The sequence below is a fragment of the Bos javanicus genome, chromosome 14, assembly GCF_032452875.1.
Source record: "Bos javanicus breed banteng chromosome 14, ARS-OSU_banteng_1.0, whole genome shotgun sequence".
In the NCBI taxonomy this organism is placed as follows: Eukaryota; Metazoa; Chordata; class Mammalia; order Artiodactyla; family Bovidae; genus Bos; species Bos javanicus.
In genome coordinates, this window is record NC_083881.1 from 44,435,212 (window position 1) to 44,454,428 (window position 19,217).

Sequence of the window (19,217 nt, forward strand, 5' to 3'; positions counted from 1 at the left end):
CATTCCAAAAAGTAAATATAGTGACAAAAAGCGAATACTCTTAGAATGTATTCTATACCATGAAGCCAAATGACAGTGTTATGATCAGTAGGGCCAACATAGCTTTTGAGAGTAAGTCAACAGATTGGTGTCAAAAAGGGACCAATGCTGAAGCTTGGTTCTATCCAGTCTGATGCTATACAGCTGACCCTTGAACAATGTGGCAGGGGGGCAAGTCTGTATAATTTATAGTGGGCCCTCTGTAACCACGGTTGCTCTACCCATGGTTCTTCTTCCATGGATTCAACCAATCGTGACTCATTTAGTACTTACTATATATAGTATTCACTATTAGAAAAAATCCACGTTTAAGTGAACCTGCACAGTTCAAACCCACATTATTCAAGGGTTAACTGTACTTCATTTGGACAGCGGCCTAGAAAACAGAAGAATGAAACTTAACTAGAGGCTGAAATTCTCCTTTTATACTTGGAAGCACAGCAAATGCACTCTCTCAAGCTTATGAAGTAACCCTCCAGCATCATTGATTTTTGAGTCTTACAAAAGCTCTTCGTATTGTGCCTGCATCACAGATTTACACTGCCATAACTCCTGTCAGACATCATCTTGGCTTTATGAATAAATAAAACTATGCTCTAGGGAAACATTGATTTAAGAAGAAAAATCAATACCCATCTAGCATGTGATAGACCTAAGCATTAAGGCTACTTATCCCCCAAGTACAATACTAAATGGAAAACCATACTTTCTGCTTCCTAAGTAAAAGCTGGGTGAAGGTGTATGAAGTTGGCAGGCAAATGATTGCCTTCCACAGCCCTCTTTCAGGAATCAGGATTCCTCTTTCCTTTTCAAGGTAGTTAGCCAATACTTCCAAAAGAAATGAGGAAGGGAAAGATTAAAAAGAGGTTGACAAACCAATACTGGCAAAATCTTGGTAATCTGTGAATTTATACAGTGAGTATACAAGAACTCACTGTATTATTCATTCTCTCATGGATGTAAAATTTTTCATAATAAGAATTTGAAAAGTATGCATCCCTGCCTGGAAGAAACTCTATTTAAGGCTAATATCAACCAAGATGTTGACAATGGTTCTTTCTAGGGTACAACCTCACAGGAAAGCTTTTTTCTTTCTTTGGAATTTCATATTTTCCAACTTTCTATAGTGAATATGTATACTGCTTTTATAGTTCAGAAGATACTCACATAATAAATGCAAGGCAGGATAGCAAAAAAGAGAAAAAGAAACAAGATTAATTAATTGACTGCAAAGTATTTTGTTGACTACTGACCTAGAGACAGCTAAGATATACATTGTAACGCTTATTTATATCAACTCTTTTTTAACTGCTCTGGGACATTTTTTCAGAGTGCAAGGAGGTTGCTATTAAAATTGGTTTGAAAAATAAAGCAAACACTGTACACTGAAATTAACCTCATCTTTGCGAGTCAGAGTTCACATGGGAGACAAAACCTGGCTAAAGTCATCACTTCCTCAGTTCTGAAATCACCTGACAACCTAAGCCTATTTTCACAGTGGAGACAGCTGTTCAGAGTTCTGACAGGCCTGTGGTAACCTTTGATTACAAAGCCAGAGGCCAACGCTTTTGCTTTGTTTCTCGAATTGGCTGGAATTAAAAATGAATCCCATTATGTTTCCCGAGCTCCTCAAAGACACAATCCATTGCTAACTGTGTTAACTGCAGCCTTGTTGTTTTGGGATTAGGGCTGCTGTCCCAGCGGACAGTTACTGATGCTGTTCTCATGGCTTGTCTTTCTCATGAGTGGAAAGAACAACTCTGGTGATCTGAAACACACTTCTAAGACATGGGCACACAAGAAGCTTGAAAATGGGTTAGGGTAATTTAATTGTTGAATCCCAAATTCAAACATTATACAAGTAACTACTATCCTCACCCAGATTGGTGAATGCACTGACTAAATCTACTCTCTAGGTGGGAATGACTACACAGTTGCAAGTTCCAAGGATACGCAGCCACCATTTTACTTCTGACAGCCATGCCCCCTCTCTGGCTTGGTTCCTCAGTTTTGTCTGATTCTTTGCGACCCCATGAACTGTATCTCCCAGGCTCCTCTATCCATGGGATTTCCCAGGCAAGAATACTGGATTGAGTTGCCTTTTCCTTCTCCAGGGGATCTTCCTGACAGAGGGATTAAACCCGGGTCTCCTGTATTGCAGGTGAATTCTTTACTGTCTGAGCCACCAAGGAAGCCCATAGAAGAGGCAAAAGGCTGTAAATTGGTTTTGGCAGCTCTTCTTTAATCCATAGATACTAAAAGTCTAACAGAAAAACAAAATATTATTGTTGAGAAAAATGTTTGTACATAGAGAATAAGCACCGCTTGAGATTCCTTTTTACAAACACTACCTTCTTTTTTGGGATTCCCCAGTGTCTCAGTGGGTAAAGAATCTGCCTGCAATGTAAGAAACACAGGAGACGCGGGTTCAATTCCTGGGTTGGAAAGATGCCCTGGAGAAGGGAATGGCAACCCACTGCAGTATTCTTGCCTGGAGAATCCCACGGACAAAGAAACCTACCAGGCTATAGTCCAAAGGGTTGCAAAGGGTTGGACATGACTGAGCGACTACACACACACCTTCCTTTTTATTACAGTGTCAGAGATACACTCATTTAAATTAGAGCATCCACTGTGTGTTACTATGTGCACGGCATCTATTAAATGCTGTAGATACAAAAATAATAATATCTGAATCTTACCCACAAGCTTAGTGTCCATAGGAGGGTCAGAAATATTAATGGATAATTAAGTATAGTCTGACCAGAGATACAGTTAAAGGATCAGGGGAACCCAGTGCACAGGAGGGACATGTGGGGGTGGGAGAGGCTTCTCAGAGGAGGTGGAAATTGACGTGGACTTTGAAGGATGCATAGGGATTTACCAAGAGAAACTGAGCAAAGGCATTATCAGGAGTGAGACCAGCACGTTCAAAGCCTGAAAGGACAGGATGTGTTGAAACAGCCCAAGAAACTCAGTCCTAATGAAGCACAGACAGCAAAGCAGGGGAAGGCAGGCAGTGCGCTACAGGGTGCACAGGACCGACGATGGAGGCATACACCAAGATGTCTGGGTCTCTTCTCAAGGTTACAAGGGCCCACAGAAGTCACTGAACAGAAATCACACTATAAAGTGGGGAGCAGGGTACCTAGAGTGGGGACAATCTGTTGGAAAGACAGCTATACTAGTGAGCTCCAGCAACAGACTGGCATGGAGTTGATGAGAACCAGAACTGATGTTGTGACAGTGGGAGGCAGAGGATAGCTGGACCGGAAGGATATTTACAATTAACATTTGTGACAGCTGGCAATTAATATTTGACCTCACCAAGCGCCACTGTTTGGGGAACTTTCATATGTTCTCTTAAATCCGGGATCCAGTGTGGACTGAATGCAAAGAGTGAAGCAATGTCAGGATGGAGATTGCTGGCTTGAGTTACGAGGTCGACAGTGATGCCTTTAATTAAAATATTGATTCCAGGAGAAGGTATCAGTTATGAGTAGCAGATAAATGAGGAGGGGTGGGGAAGAAGGTTTCACTGTGCACAGATTAGTTTTGAAAACTGCTTGGGATATACAAATGATGATAACCAAAAGCTGGGGTCAGGAATTTGGCAGACAGCAAACTGCAAATTTCAGATCAATTTTTTAAAAAGGCAGAAAAATATCCCCACAGTAAGACTGAAGCAATCTACCACCTACAAAAAAAAAAAAAAAGCACTCAATACAATGCTTTCTAGAAACTTAAGAGGACCGTGTGATTCCTCCTCAGAAACATCTGAGCCCTATTCTAAAATATATATTCTTGAGTTAAATCTTAATGTCCCCTAATTAGAAAATGCTCTATAATTCAGGCCCACAAATAAAATATGTAAGGCAAGCAGCTTTAGTGAAAATGGAAGTGCATTAGAGAAAACAATATATAACCCCTGATTTGAGATTCTTATCAAATGCTAGGAGATCAGAGGAAGGCATTTTTGGAGCATGGATAATTGAAGCTCCTAATACACTGACTCTTAAGTTGAACTTAACTAAAGGGTAGGCTGTTTTCCAGGATCTGCAGTTATATTTAGAAAGATCTCCGAGGGGAACCCCAATGACCCTCAAATAGCACCCTGCTCTCCTAAGAGGAAAGGGTTCCTCTAGCAAAAGAAAGAGCTTCTCAACAAGTTAAAGGAAAGATTTGATTGAAAGACAGTGGCCTATTTTACAAGATTGCTTCTGTGAAGAGATTCAGACCAGATGTACTCTTTCCTTTTTGGCCCATAAGAGGAATTGGATAATGATGTATAATGGACAGAGGTCAGTCAGGTCACAGTGCTTGAGGTTTGTAAATCTTTTAAATGGGTGGGCAGAGCACTTCAAAGTCCAGGATTCATTAGAAAAGCAGATAAACATGTAGCAAACTAATTGCTAACATCAAATAAAGAATGCCTTTGTGTTAACTTGTTCGTTTAGGCTGGCTGATTTTTTTCTGGTTTCAGTTCTGTTCATAGATGACATAAAGTCATTTAAGAATTTTTATATAACTTTATTATCAGCACTAAATGAGATGACCAATACTATTGATAATAATAACAGTAAAACACAGTCCAATATATATTTTGTTGCTGGTATTAGTGGTGGTGGTGAGCACTGTTTGGAACTGGAAACTCATCAAGCTATCCAATTATAGTCTCCATCTCAAAGATGAACACAGAACTTGAATGAGATTAGGCCCTTTGCCTAATTTCACATAGGCATTAAAAGGGAGAACCAAGCTCATGCCCATCACTTACCAAAGGGAAACACCATGTTGTAGGAAGCATGGTGGGTGGTGTCTTAGAGGCTGGGGCAGAAGCCTCCTGGTGCTAACTTCAAAACTGAATTAGCAAATACCCTTGAGATTTTTCAGCTTCAAAGCTGTGTGTCTCCAGTCCCACATCTCAGAGTACCCAAATATGCCCTTGATGCCTGTACAAAGTTAAACTGTAAGCAAGCATGGATAAACAGTGTAGAATAAACCAGAAAAATGAATACCTCACAATCACTCTCTCCCAGCTGTGAAGTTGCATTCAACTGTTGAAATAAGAGAATGACCTCGGGGTTTTCTGGAAAGGAAACACAACAGGAAACAATTTCAAAACTCTGAACTGGATTAAACTGCAGTAATAAAGGGCTTCCCAGATGACTCTAGGGGTAAAGAACCTGCCTGCCAATGCAGGAGACACAAGAGACATGGGTTTGACCCCTGGGCTGGGAAGGACCCTGGAGAAGGGCCTGGCAACCCAGTCTAGTATTCTTGCCTAGAGAATCCCATGAATATGCACGCAGGCTACTTATGTGTTCACTGCTCAAATCAGGCCATCTTCTCATTGTTTTCTGTCATATTCACTCTTTGGGCTTCCCTGGTGGCTCAGATGGTAAAGAATCTGCCTGCAATGTGGGAGACCTGGGTTCAGTCCCTGGGTTGGGAAGATCCCCTGGAGGAGGGCATGGCTAACCCACTCCGGTATTCTTGCCTGCAGAATCTACATGGACAGAGGAGCCTGGCAGGCTGTATCATCCATGGAGTTGCAAAGAGTCAGAAATTGTCAGAGTCAGTGTCTCAAAGAGTCAGTAGTGTCGCAAAGAGACACTACTAAGCGACTAAGCACATCACAATGCAGGGTAAGATGATGATCTTTTTCATTTACTTATTAAAGTTCTGAGCAATAAAGAAAGTAACTAAAATAATTAATTTACCTCTAGTAAGGTAAAAAATAACGCTGAAACACAAAAGCTAAAACTTGCTCTGCCAATATTCACAGATCTATGTATTATCACAAATTTTATTCCAGTAGTAAAGTAAAAATGATTGCATTAATCACATGTGCTGTCAATGATTACTAATTACACCCATGCTTTATGTCTTACTCATAACTTCATTCCATCTCTTCTCGCAGACTAACGGTAACTATGGGTTAACTTCGAATCACAAACATGTGTACCTTCCAGCATGCAAGGTTCTTAGAGGTTAAAACAAAAACAAAAACAAAAATGGTTTCATGCCTCAAGAAGATGACAGTGTTATCAGAATAAAGATATATTTTATCTGGAACAGACTGGAACAAAAGTCTGTCTGTGTGCTCAGTTGTGCAGTCATGTCTGACTCTTTGTGACGCCATGGACGGTAGCCTGCCAGGTTCCTCTGTCCATGAGATTTCCCAGGCAAAAATACTGGAGCGGGTTGCCATTTCCTTCTCCAGGGGACCTTCCCCAACTGCATAGAACTGTGTGATAATTGTTATAATAGATTTAGCCATACTATTTTATATCTTCATCTTGAAAAATGCCGTATTTTTGTTAGCATGGTTTCCTACGGTTAAGATAAATCTGTATCACTTACAAAGATCACTTCCTCCAAGAGGATGCGTGATTCAAGTTTGAGGAACATAATCACAAATTTAATATTCTGTTTTTGTAGATTGAGGATCTAAGAAGGTATCTTAAACAATTAGGCAGAAGTAAAAAGCATTGAGTGAAAAAGAATGACCCAATAACTAGACTGAATAGTCTTACAAAAAGTACCCATTGAGGTAAACCAATGTGATTTTTTTTTCCCTTTTTGACAGAGTTTAAAAGAGAAAAGAAAGAGCTATTTCTTAGAAAGAAATAAAATGCAAACCAATTCGAGAAAGAGCAAAGGGAAATAGTGAGCAAGGTGGTGGTCCCTCCATGGCCTGCCAGCTCAGACTATCCAGAGGTCAGCAAGACAGGAGCTCCCCAGACCCCATCCCATGTCCTAGGGCCCCTGACCATGTGAGCTAAGAGCCCCCTGGCTGGACCTGCAAGAGAAAGGTGCAGCAGAATATGAGGGAGAGTGTCTGGTTAGGAGGAAAAGGGTAAAAGATCACACTGGCAAAGGGTTTGCTTTCAACATAGAAAAGCAATGGAAATTCTCTCCTCTTTGCCCTTCTGTGGGGAATTCCCCATTCTCAAATACTAAGCAAGACAGCTCAGCAAAGCCGTGAGCTCTGGAAGGTTTCCACACCAGCCACACCATTGTTATTAAAACCATGAAGCTGCATTTCAAGCTCTAAACAACTGTAACAGAAACAGGGTTTGGGAAAAGCACCTGTTCCTAAGTAGAGCAATAACTATTTTGAGTTAAATACTGATAGTTGTTGTTCAGTCGCTCATTCATGTCTGACTCTTTGCGACCCCATGGACTGCAGTATGCCAGGCTTCCCTGTCCTTACCATCTCCAGGAGTTTACTCAAACTCACGTCCATTGAGTCGGTGATGCCATCCAACCATTTCGTCCTCTGTCATCCCCTTTTCCTCCAGCCTTCAATCTTTGCCAGCATCAGGGTCTTTTCTAATGAGTCTAACACTAATAGACCTCTATGTTATACAAAAGCAAAGAGGCTCAGTTCAGGAAACCAAGTTACCAACACATAAGATACAGAGAGACACAAGTAATAAAACCTATGTACAGGCTGAAGTGTGTAAAAGTGTGAAAGTGTCAGTTGCTCAGTCATGTTTGACGCTCTGCAACCCTATGGACTATAGCCCACCAGGCTTCTCAGTCCATGGGATTCTCCAGGCAAGAATACTGGAGTGGGTTGCCATTCCCTTCTCCAAGGGGATCTTCCTGACCCAGGGATGGAACTCGAGTATCCTGCATTGCAGGTGGATTCTTCACCATCAGCCCTAAGGGAAGTGGGCATTTGGCTTGAGGAACTGTTGTTAAGTGCTAACAGGTTACAGCTCTTTGTCCATGTCCCACATGAAGATAGGAAGCCCCACAGCCCTGAGCAGGTGCTGGGTTAAATCCTGACTTAACTACTGACCTCCCTGAAAGCAACTGAAGAGAAAAGGAAGGACAGGAATTTCTGGAAAGAATTTAATGCTAGTCATTTTCCCTCCTGATCCCCCAAGGGCTTGGAAGGCTCAATGATTTCTATTACATTCAGCACAGTCAGGTGATAAAGAGTCCCAAAACAGGTAGCCATGTCAATTCAAATGATCCAGAGTGAGTTGATGGCATTACCGACTCAATGAACATGAACTTGAGCAAACTCCTGGAGACAGTGAAGGACTGGGAAATCTGGTGTGCTGCAGTCCATGGGGTCACGAAGAGTCAGACACAACTGAGCAACGAACAACAGAGTGGCTTTATGAATACATATGTTGGTATGTAGTTTTTACTGACTGGCTTTTTCTGATTCTGTTCTAGTTTAACCACATGTTCCTGGTGGCTGAGATGGTAAAGAATCTGCCTGCAATGTGGAAGACCTGGGTTGGATCCCTGGGTCGTGAAGATCCCCTGGAGGAGGGCATGGCAATCCACTCCAGTATTCTTGCCTGCAGAATCCCACAGGCAGAGGAGCCTGGCAGGCTACAGCCCATGGGGTCGCAAACAGTCTGACATGGCTAAGCAACTAACACTTTGACATCCACTCTAGCATCTGTTGAGATATTCAAGGGGAGTTATCATGTGCTGGCCACTATTCCAGGTGGAGTTTCAATACTGATGGAGACACACAATTCCCAGCCCTCTGGGGCTTTCTGGTGCAGGCGGGAGACAAATCAGCCTTCTGACGAAACAGTTATAACAATCACTGAGGAAAATAACAGAAGCCAGTATGGAGCCGAGTGCTGCCCTGGGGTAGGCACTACTTTAAGTAGGGAGTTGGGAAAGATCTCAGGGGGTAAAATATGCTGAGCAGAGCCCTGAAGGTGGTGGGAGGGGCTGGGTGAGGGAGTAGGAGGGGCTGGGACTGGGTGGGGGCTGGGAGGGGAAGTGGGCGTGGCTGGGTGGGAGCTGGGGGGACGGGGTTGGGCATGGTGGGGGGCTGAGGGGGCTGGGGGCTGGGCGCTGGTGGTGCAGGATAGGATAGAGGTTGGAGGGCGATCAGGGGCCAACTGTGGACATTGCCACTCCGTGGAGAGTGGTGGGAAGGCAAGTCAGAGAGGGGCTGGTCACCCTAGGCCCTGAAGTGACCACCATGATGCGCGATGAATCACAGCATGCCCAGTGTTCCCATGGCTGCTGCACAGAAGGCCTGGGCCAGTGACTCACACACAAACATCCAGATCCAGCAGAGGAAACAGGAGGAAATTCTTTTCTAAGTCATGATACAAAGAATAAAAATGGAGGCAGGGATATTAGCTGACACTAAGGGTGGGGAAGGAAATGGCAACCCACTCCAGTGTTCCTGCCTGGAGAATCCCAGGGACGGGGGAGCCTGGTGGGCTGCCGTCTACACAGAGTCGGACACGACTGAAGCGACTTAGCAGCAGTAGCAGCAGCAAGGGTGGGGAAGGAAGTAGTGGAGGTCTGACAGGAGAGTAGGGAGGAGGAATAAGTCCTCCAGGAGAGTGAAAGAGTAAACCGACAAGGAAGAAGGGCCCATGGAGATGAAAGCGAGACCTACTCGTACAGCAGTGTATGCTTCTTCAGCCACATTACAGCACAGGTGAAGCCGCGGAGGAGGTAGAGAGATGAGTTATGCCCTGGAGAATTAGTAGGAGACGTGGATTGCAGGTGTAGGTGGAGTGCAAGAGTGGCTGGAGTTCAGGTACAAGAGCGGGGTTAAATAGAAAGAGGTGGTGACCAAGAATGGAATGCAGGTAGAGAGAGTGGGTTAAACCCTTGCTACTCAAAATATGGGCTTGCCAGGTAGGGCTAGTGGTAAAGAACTCTCCTGCCAATGCAGGAGACACAAGAGACTTGGGTTGGATCCCTGGGTTGGGAAGATCCCCTGGAGGAGGGTATGGCAACCCAGTCCAGTATTCTTGCCTAGAGAATCCTATGGACAGAGGAGCCTGGTGGGCTACAGTCCATGGGGTCGCAAAGAGTCAGACACAACTGAATCGACTTATCACGCATTCACGCGCTCAAAGTGTAGTCCCCGGCCTCGCATCGCCAACCATACCTGTGGCTTGTGTGAAATGCAGAATCTCAGACCTACTGAATTAGAATCTACATTTGAACAGGTGAGCCACGTGCACACTGAATTTGGGGAAGAACTGGCTTCCGTTTGTGCCAAGCTGGGTCAACCTCCACTTGCCCAGAAGCCACAAGCACTCTATAAAAAGTGTTACTGAACAGGTTTCTGAGCTGAGGGACTTTCCTGGGGCTCTGCTTCCCCTCTTCCACCTTAAATGGCTCATTTTGGCTTCGTGGGTTTCCATTCAGCTGCCTCCTGCCCTTGCTTGGTCCTGCCTTTCAGTCTTACAGTATACAGTTGGCAGGCTTTGGATTCCATTTATGGAAGCATGGGGCCCTTGGAGCGCCTCACCCGCATTCCCACCCTGTCTGCAGCAAATGGCATCACCTCACTTCCTAAGATGGAGTTCCAGATACCCCTCCTCCTCTGCTCTCAACTAGCTTTGAGGGGCAACCAGCTACTCAGTGCCCTCGATCTGGCCTGCACAGCTCCCGGTGCCCACAAAGGTCTATTACCAGACACTAATGCAAAATACATAGTGTTGCCACTGTGGCTTCATAAAGGCTTAGCTTCTGGCTCTAATAATTACTCAGGGTTTTTATGTCTTCTTTAATCTGAGCAGACTGCCTTCACTCTTTCTAGTTAATTTTACAAAACGAGGGAAACAACAGCTGTATGTGACATAACTGAATGAAAGATGAAGTTGAGCCTAATTAATGCAGGCTTTGCTTCAATAACAGCTTTATTCCTAATAAACAGAGTGTGACATTCTCATTAACCTAGATACAAACTCCCACACTAATACTCACTCATGAAATAATATGAAAATGCTGAATTTAGAATCTCTGCTCTCTTTCAAGACTCAAATGATTTCAGATGCTGTCATTTGTAATAGTTTTATTATGATTACTAAAAATTACCAGTTACAAGGCTTCCTATTAATATTTGCAGGCCCTGTGCTGCACATTCCATACACCCTCATCTCATGGGATCTCCTGAGAATTCCATGGAATCTGTTCTATTGTTATGCTGATTCTACAGATGGGGAAACGGAGGTTTGGAAAAGGTAAGTGACACAGCCAGTAAGTGGCGAAGCCAAGTTTCAAACGCAAGGGTACCTGACTCCAGAGGTACACCTCACGCAAATCATTTTGGATAATACACTGCTGTTGCCTAGCGCTGTGGCCAGATACAGTTTATCTGTACCTCTGCATTCCTAAGTCCATACACGTATGCATGAGTGCTAAGTCACTTCAGTCGTGTCCAGCTCTTTGTGACCCAATGGATCATAGTAGCCTGCCAGGCTCCTCTGTCCATAGGATTCTACTGCAGTGGGCTACCATGCTTTCCTCCAGGGGATCCTCCCGACCCAGGATCGAACCCACATCTCTTCTGTCTCCTGCATTGGCAAGCGGGTTCTTTACCACTAGCGCCACCTGGGAAGCCCATACATGGTCATCACTAAATATTATATTACTTGAATCAAGAAAGTATAAACCAATAAGCCAACCATCTCTAATCCCATGATGACTAATATCTGACACAGGCATCCTTGGTGAGATGTGACCATTTTCTAGCTCTGTGATAATTCTTTCAGCCGTTTCTCGGCTAGAAGAAATCAATGAAAGGGATGAATCTGAAATCACTGTGATAAGTTGTAACAAACCTACTCAGCACCGTGGGGACCTGAATGTAACCTCCAGTGGGTGGGTGGCCCATCAGTAACAAAATTTGTTCTGCTGTCAGGAGAGAATGTTGGCAATGGCCACTCGTTGGATCCCTTTCTCCACCAAGGCAGCCAAGACCTTGGGTGAGTCTAGCACATGTATAGAAGAAGTAGAATGGAATCTAAGCCTTCCCGTGTGAGTTAATTACCACGAGACTCCGGACAGACCAGAAGCACCCACGATTCAGAGATAACAATGTCTGGTCCTGCCTCTTTTGCTTCCCAAGGACTATGTGAGAATGACTTGATGGGCTTAAGGTCCTTAGGTAGAAAGACCTGAGGTTAATGAAACTGTGTCCACATGCTCAGCATTGAGCAACACAAAATCAGGCCAAGACACACATATATGGTAATCAGGGTTAGGCACATGGGGCTCGTAGAATATTGCTTTTGATGTTAGTGAAGCTAAAAATAAATAAAACAACAATAACAAGAAACCTTATAAAGGGACCCTCCCCTTCCCCAGCCACCATCTGAAAAACAGAAACTCTCTTTCTTTAAATAAAAATTACAGTCAGCATTTTTAGTTTCTCAGATTTTGAAAAGGTACAAACACTGTAAGAAAGATAAATATCCTAAGTGAAGTGAAGTGAAGTGAAGTGAAGTTGCTCAGTCGTGTCCGACTCTTTGCGACCCCATGGACTGTAGCCTACCATGCTCCTCCGTCCATGGGATTCTCCAGGCAAGAATACTGGAGCGGGTTGCCATTGCCTTCTCCAGGGGATCTTCCCGATCCAGGGATAGAACCCGGGTCTCCCGCATTGTAGGCAAATGCTTTAACCTCTGAGCCACCAGGGAAGCCCTATAATATCCTAAGGCCCATGCTAAATACATAACCTTTTTTATTTTAATGTTTTATATTAATATATGAATGAATATTTATCACTCCATATTTATTACTGCCTCAATATTTATTACTGTCTCTACGCATATTTCTCCAGCTGTCTTAGGCTGTCAAGTCTGATAACGCGGGGGCCAAATCGAGTTAGTTCTCTTTGTAAAGCATGTGAAATTGTCATGCATAATTAGGCACATAAAGGGTTTCTGATGAAGTTGATTATGAAGAATGAGAAGAGTGACTGCCACGGCAGGCATGTTTGCTGCCATCTTCCTGTCTTTCTGAAATGCCAGATGATCACACGCTCACAGACATGCAGAGCTTGTGGAAGCCTGGGCTGAGAGATCACGCAGAGCGAGCTGAACGCCATGTGGTCTGTGGCCTAGCAGCAGCACCGGAAGCCCGTCAGAACAGCAAACCTCAGCCCCACCCGAGACTTAGGAACTGAGAAGGTGCAATGTCACAGGATGCCCGGGCAATCTGCGTGCACATTCAAGTCTGAGAACCACAGGCTAGGGAACCATCTAGCTCAGCAGCTTCCTTCTACAGACGAGGAAAGGCTGAAAAGTCTGCAGGTGCAGATACCTAAGAGGGTCTCACACCTTCCAACCCCTCCTGTTCCTTCAGGACTCTTCCTCCTTAAATTACTCTTCTGTGTATCTACAGCTTGCTGCTGAGAACACCGGTTGTTTGTGTTTGTCACCGATTCCTTTCATCTTTGAATACCGTGAATACACTTAGAGGTGCTGGAAACGGAAATCTAGAATACAGCAGAGGGCTTGCTGGTTACACACAGCCCACATCGTGATGGTGTATGGAACCGGCCACCAGGCTTCCTGCTCAAGATCTGGATCTCACATTTGTGATACCTTTTGGGTCCATGTTTCACCTTCAACCTTTGGTCCCTACTTCACTAACTGCTCCTAAGTCCCAGCTACACGTGGCCCTGCCTTGGAGTTCTGGAGACCAACCAAGTGAATATTATTCAAACCCTCAAGGATATGCCTTCCCAGAAAAACAAAACAAAGCTAGAACCATGTGAAAACTTGTAAAAACTCTGAGTCGCTCTTGATCTGCTGGTCTGTCACTGCATCTTTTAAACCAGTTTCCTCCACATCTTCTCTGTCCAGTCGTACTTCATTCTTCTTGTTTCAGTTTGGGAGCCATTCATTTCTATTTTGTTGTTCAGTCTCTAAGTCTTGTCTGACTCTTTGTGACTCCGTGGACAGCAGCACGCCAGGCTCCTCTGTCCTCAGTCATCTCCTAGAGTTTGCTCAAATTCACGTCCATTGAGAAGGTGATGCTGTCTAACCATCTCATCCTCTGCCGCCCCCTTCTCCTTTTGCCTTCAATCCTTCCCAGCATCAGGGAAACTTTACTATGAGTTTTTCTTCAGGATTTCAGCCACAAAAGTGGTTAGTGAGGAATATTCAGTAATATTCAAATCCCATCCCTTTTGGGCCACTATTTTCCAAAAGGTGAATAAGCACTGGCATGCACTTTCATCACTGTATGTGGCAAACATCTGTCCTGACTCACATTTGAATACCAACTGGTACCCTCTCAGTGCAGTGGCTTTTCTGGAAAAAAATTTCTCCAGGTATTAAAAAAGATTGGCTGTACTTTTCCCCACAAGTTTCAGTTTCTTTCTATGCATTTAGAAATCAGGAACAATTTGTTGGATATAAAAGAAAAGCACCGCATTGAAGAAGGCCTGTTATAAAAACACAAAAGATTAACTGAATCAAAATTCAAAGTTTGGTGCAGAAGTTTGGAAACAATGTGAGCACGGTGCTGAAAGTCAAACATTAGATTAGTGGGAGACCAGAACAGACTGACATTGTTGTGGGCAGCATTTCCTAAATAATCCTTGAGAGGGACTGCTAATCAAAGAGAGCCAGAAGTACCCAATCCTACCTTGGAAGCACTCTCCTCTCTCTCAAGGCAATATCCTTCATAAGAGAATATCATTCTGTCATCTGGGGTACAAAGCATTCCAGGAAATACTAGTACATGAAGGGGAAAAAGTACAAAGAGAAGATACTGCTGAACTGCACATCCCAGGAAGTCTGTCATGAACTGGTTGAGGCAACAGGTTTGGGGAAACCTTCACTACATTTTTGGAGATGTGCTAAATGAGTATATTAAGCATTTAGAACAGGGCCTGGGCTTTCCCAGTAGCTCAGCGGTAAAGAATTCACCTGCAATGCAGGAGCCATAGGAGACACGGGTTCGATCCTTGGGTTGGTAAGATCCCTTGAAGGAGGAAATGGCAACTCACTACAGTATTCTTGCCTGGAGAATCCCATGGACAGAGGAGCCTGGTGGCCTACAGTCTAAAGGGTCGCAAAGAATTAGACACGATTGAAGTGACTTAGCACGCACAGAACAGGGCCTAGTGTATATCATGTGGAATATAAAATCTCTCAGCGTTGGACTTGTATTCCCAAATTCCCCAAAGCAGCAACTGAGTGAAGCTCTTGAACTGCTGCCCTTTAGATGAGGCATGTGCTCTCTGTTGGCCACAATCCTTACCACTCCCTATTGTCCCCCAGATACTGTAGCCAAGCACCAGGTGCTTTTGAACACTGCATGGCAGTGCTGTTGCTAAAGTAGAATAAAAGGAAATGCATGAGGTTTTACCCATCTCTGTACCATCTGCTGATCTTCTGAGAGGGCTTTGAGACCCTCTGGCTCACTCATTTCTGGTACCCATCTGAGTTTCTTGCCCTGCTGCTGCTGCTGCTGCTGCTAAGTCGATTCAGTCATGTCGGACTCTGTGCGACCCCATAGACGGCAGTCCACCAGGATCCCTCGTTCCTGACATTCTCCAGGCAAGAACACTGGAGTGGGTTGCCATTTCCTTCTCCAATGCATGAGAGTAGAAAGTGAAAGTGAAGTTGCTCAGTTGTGTCCAACTCTTAGCAACCCCATGGACTGTAGCCCACCAGGCTCCTCCGTCCATGGGATTTTCCAGGCAAGAGTACTGGAGTGGGGTGCCATTGCCTTCTCTGGTTTCTTGTGCTAGCTAACGCTATTACCTGCATAAAGCTGCTACCTCTGCCAGGAACATGCTCTGCTCCTTGGCCCCCTTTTCCCATCTGCCCAGTTAGAATTCACTTTTCAAGGCTTTTGCAGTCTTTTTGACCCAGTCAGTTGGAATCTTCTGCTTTATTGTTGGTTTCCCTGGTGGCTCAGATGGTAAAGAATCTGCCTGCAGTGCGGGAGACATGGGTTCGATCCCTGGGTTGTGAAGATTCCTTGGAGAAGGAAATGGCAAGCCACTCCAGTATTCTTGCCTGGAAGATCCCATGGACAGAGGAACCTGGTGGGCTATAATCCATAAGGTTGAAAAGAGTTGGACACAACTGAACGACTAACAATTTCACTAAAATTTTAGAACTAGTTCTCTGGACTCCATTTTAGGCCAATAGCTGAATCATCTGATTTTTCCCCTCACAATTTTAAGGTCTTCTTTTGATTACAACATCCAGTTTTATGTTCTCAAACCTCTGTCTATTGGAGCCCTAATTACCCCCGTCCTACACACACATGCACACCTCAAGATGGACCTACAGTGTAAGTGTGTATGTATGTGACTGTGTGTGTTTCTGTGTGGCAAGGGGGTAACTGCTGGCATCGAGGCCAGGAGGAAGAGGGGAGGTGAAAAGGGCAGAGGAGGCATTCCTTCTTCCTCATTTGGACCTCCCGTTCCCATGAGACCTAGAAAGAAATGAAGTGGTAAAGGAGACCAGAAGAGAGGAAGAAAACAAAGTTGCTTCATTTTCTTCTGGAACTCCCTTCCCAGGCTTCCACTCTGCAACCCAGTGGGGATGTCAGTTCTATGTGACAAGGTGGGAAGGGATCAAGAGTGAGGAGGAGGAGGGGGCAAGAGACAGGGAAAGAAACATCCCCACTTTTACTCCTCACGACTTCATAACCCGCTCTCCATAGCCCCCCACATCAGAGATAAAGTCTGCAGCTGCTGAAAGAACAGGAAAGAGAGAAGATATTGGATAATAAAGGGCAGTCAGAGCTCAAGTCACCCTTCCCTGCCATCTCAAAAGTCTTTCAACCTCCTTCACTCCTCTGTTCACTTCTCAGTCCCAACTGCCTCCATGGCAACATGAATACCTCATCCCATAATTCTCTCCACTCCTTCTCCTCCATCCCTAAGTCTACTCTAAGGAGCCACACTGGGGGCTGGAAGAGCAGCTCCTTGAAGACAGGACTCCCACCTGGTACACATGGAGAGAACCAGCCTACTTGTCTGGCCCACAGGAATCAAGCCCAGTGCATGGAACTGGGTTTATGAAATCCCTGAACTCAAGAATAGTTTTCCTTACAGGGAAGGAAAATTATTATCAATGTATTCAGCAAAACTCCTGACACACAGAACTAGAAAAAATACAGCAAGTGTCTGCTAGTTTATTTCTTTCAATGTCAGAGTCTCTGGATTCAAATTACATACTCAGTTGCATATTATTTTTTATGTACTTGTTTCTTGAGATAGGACTTCGTAGGTGGCACTAGTGGGAAACAAAAAAAAACTGCCTGCCAATGCAGGAGACATAAGAGACCCAAGTTCAATCCCTGGGTTGGGAAGATCCCCTGGAGAAGGGAATGGCAACCTACTCTAGTATTCTTGCCTGGAGAATTCCATGGACAGAGGAGTCTGGTGGGCTACAGTCCATGGGGTCAGGAAGAGTCAGACACAACTGAATGACTAACGCTTTCATTCTTTCATTTCTTGAGATAAAGTGATAAAGTTTGAATCTGTTTAATAAAATCAACTTAAAAAGTGATGTGAATCTAGTATGAAAAATATCTTTAAAAACAAGTGTCTTGAAAAGAACTGGGGACAATAAATTCTATTATAATATGAAGGCTTTTCTTCTCTAGTCCCTAATGAAGTAGAGATAAGAACTACGGCCTTTTCCAACAGAGCCAAAGATCTCTATAATATTTTATAAGTCACGGATGGACATTTTTCGGAAATGACAAGATATTTGGGTTTAGTGCAAAGACCAAGCCTGAAAAAACATCTAAAGCTGGAAATAGGTTTTCCAAAGAGACGTCTGAAAGCATACATTGATAAGCGTCCCAAAAGCATGCAGAGCTTTGACTTGCCATTCTTTATCCTGCCTTATTTTATCTATTTTCTAGGCTCCTGACTTATTACATTAAAAGACAGGCTGTTTCAGATGACCTTGCAGGTACAGAATAAAAAGAGCAATTGACAAAGAAGGGGAAAAAAATTGTACAGTGAAGAGATGTTGCTACTTATGAAAGGAAACATTGACTGTCTGGTACAGGACAGAACAAGCCTGTCCTCTGGTCCTGGCTCTGTGAGCCTCCCCTTCTATAACAGAAACACTAACAGTGGCTGACATCTTATGCCAGGCGTGTTCTATGTACCTTTCATATGACAACACCTTATGAGGGAAATACAGTTATTATCCCCATTTTACAGATGTGGAAACTGACATTTAGAGAGGTTAATTATTTGCTCGAGGTCACAGAGCTGATGGGGGCGGGGCAGGGAGGCAGACACACAGCAACAAATAGTCTGGCTCCACAGTACAAGCTCTTATCCTCTCTTATTACTCTGTTCCACACCCTTTCACCCACTCCATCACCTTCCTTCTCTCCTGCAAATGCTCCAGTTTCTCCCACAGTGGCATTATGAGTTAAGAAGTCACTGATGTCTGGGTCTGGTGAAAACCAAGCTGCATCTCAGCCTTCTCAGACCTTCCCTGCAAATAAAGATAACAGGGATTGGCAGCGAGATGGGCGTAGAGCCCACAGCTTGCATCCCAAGCAGCTTTCCATTCCCGCAATCCCCCACCCACCCCCATCTTCTATCAGCACTAGTCACATGCCCAGCTTGAAAGCTTATCATCTTCCTGGAACTTTCCATCATCCCTCAATCCTAACACAATGGCTACAAACAAGCAGCCTCTTGTCATTTACAGTTTGGACAGGAAGAAAAAAAACACTTCTAAGCATAATACAGTAGTGAATTACTTAGGAGTTCCACATGGAATATTATTAGCTCCTTCTGAATATCTGTTCTGTAACAACAAGGTGCTAAGTACTACAAAGTACATCAATATGAATAACTGATTAACCTTTCCCTTGTGGTAAATTCCCCTTCTGTGTAACTCTCTACTTCCATTTCCTAACAGATCAACTACTTCAGATTGTGTATCTAAGAACTGCGCTTCCCTGGTGGCTCAGTGGTAAAGAATCTGCTTGCCAGTGCAGGAGACCTGGGTTCAAACCCTGGGTGGGGAAGACCCTCTGGAGAAGAAAATGGCAGCCCACTCCAGTGTGCTTGCCTGGGAAATCCCATGGTCAGAGGAACCTGGTGGGCTACAGTCCAAGGGATCACAAGAGTCAGACATGACTTAGTGACTAAACAACAACAACAAATCTGAGAATCAGTAGAGACATTCAGAATTGGGCTTCTTTGTAGAGAGATGGGACCTCTGAGTCGTAAAATTGAAAACACCTTAAATACTTTGTTAGAAAGCCAGATGCAGAAGAAATGCGTGTGTGGATGCAGAAGAAATGTGTGTGTGCTAAGTCACTTCAGTCGTGTCTGACTTTTTGTAACCCCATGGACTGTAGCCCGCCAGGCTCCTCTGTCCATGGGATTCTCCAGGCAGCAATACTGGAGTGGGTTGTCATTCCTT

General features: G+C 44.2%; 1 protein-coding gene across 4 annotated transcripts in view; it reads right to left on the reverse strand.

The window, feature by feature from the left end:
* Positions 1 to 19,217, reverse strand: part of PAG1 (phosphoprotein membrane anchor with glycosphingolipid microdomains 1) — a 155,494-nt gene that overhangs the window by 98,830 nt on the left and 37,447 nt on the right. For 3 of the 4 annotated variants that reach the window (XR_009740871.1, XM_061439068.1, XM_061439069.1), the window contains exon 2: positions 5,058 to 5,128. The exons of the other annotated variant lie outside the window; for it this stretch is intronic. The gene's annotated coding sequence lies outside the window, so the exon portion shown is untranslated. The remainder of the gene's footprint in view (positions 1 to 5,057; positions 5,129 to 19,217) is intronic. 4 annotated transcript variants of the gene reach the window in all.